The sequence below is a fragment of the Alligator sinensis genome, unplaced genomic scaffold (assembly GCF_000455745.1).
Source record: "Alligator sinensis unplaced genomic scaffold, ASM45574v1 scaffold441_1, whole genome shotgun sequence".
Taxonomy (NCBI): domain Eukaryota; kingdom Metazoa; phylum Chordata; order Crocodylia; family Alligatoridae; genus Alligator; species Alligator sinensis.
Genome location: NW_005842313.1, coordinates 17,970 through 19,353, shown reverse-complemented (window position 1 = coordinate 19,353; position 1,384 = coordinate 17,970). Strand labels below are relative to the sequence as shown.

At 48.4% G+C, this 1,384-nt stretch overlaps 1 protein-coding gene across 3 annotated transcripts in view; it reads right to left on the bottom strand.

Moving 5' to 3' along the window:
* The window catches only part of LOC102380263 (astacin-like metalloendopeptidase), a 31,188-nt gene that overhangs the window by 22,447 nt on the left and 7,357 nt on the right, over nucleotides 1-1,384 (bottom strand). The gene's annotated exons all lie outside the window — the stretch shown is intronic.

Here is a 1,384-nt window from a genome sequence, read left to right as displayed (position 1 = left end):
ACCCGGCTGAGTGGCCCAGACCAGGCGGGGCTGCAGGGGCTGGTGCTGCAACCTGGCCTGGCACCACCACCTGGCTCAGCCCCTCCAAATAATTTGTTCTTCCTCCGCCTATATCACTTTCACAATGTACCACACGAAGCAGCTGACTGCGAGCTTCCACCACACCAATTGCATGAGTGAATTTACCTCGCATATAACTAATTTTTGGTTTAAAAAGGGTCATGGCATAAGACTGAATTCATACATGCAGAACTCACATAAAGTGAGGGAAACCTGTATAATATGAAATTTAGTGTAAGCATTGTGGAAAATATTTCATAAATTTGAGGTTGTTCAATTTAAGCCTAGTTTGGAATAGCATTGACTCCATAATTGGGGTTAGGAATTTCTGATCCCTGGTTGGTCAGTGCAATCAGCCATGGGGGAACCCTCCCTTGTCGGAGCAATCGGCTGTGGGGGACCCCCTGACTCAGTAGGTGACTGGCCGCTGTGGGGGCAAGTGCCCTCCCCAACTGAGAAGGCACCACTCGTCCATGGTGTAGGGTCAGATATTCAGTGTGGGAGAACACAGAGCACTGGGAAAAGACATGAGTATACTACTATGTCCCAAGGAGAAACTATACTTGAGCAGGATCCATCTTCAAGCTTTTCATTACAAGGAATATATGACACTGTACAATGGTAGTCTTATACTTAGACTTCAGGAAGGCCTTCGATATGATATCCCACACCATACTGGTGAACAAGTTAAGAGGCTGTGACTTGGATGACTACACGGTTCAGTGGGTGGAGAATTGGCTAGAGGGTCACACCCAGAGAGTCGTAGTGGACGGGTCGGTATCAACCTGGAAAGGTGTGGGCAGTGGAGTCCCGCAGGGCTCGGTCCTTGGACCGATACTCTTCAATGTCTTCATCAGCGACTTGGACGAGGGAGTGAAGTGTATTCTGTCCAATTTTTCGATGACACAAAAATGTGGGGAGAAGTGGACATGCCTGAGGGCAGGGAACGACTACAAGCAGACCTGGACAGGTTGGACAAACGGGCAGAAAACAACAGAATGCAATTCAACAAGGAGAAATGCAAAGTGCTGCAACTACGGAGTAGAAATGTCCAGCATACCTAGGAAATGACCTGCTTGGTGGCACGGAAGCTGAAAGGGATCTTGGAGTCCTAATGGACTCCAAGATGAACATGAGTCGTCAGTGTGACGAAGCCATCAGAAAAGCTAATGGCACTTTATCGTGCATCAGCAGATGCATGACAAACAGAACCAAGGAGGTGATAATTCCCCTCTATCAGGCTCTGGTCAGACCGCAGTTGGAATACTGCGTGCAATTTTGGGCGCCACACTTCAAGAGGGATGTGGATAACCTGGAAAGGGTC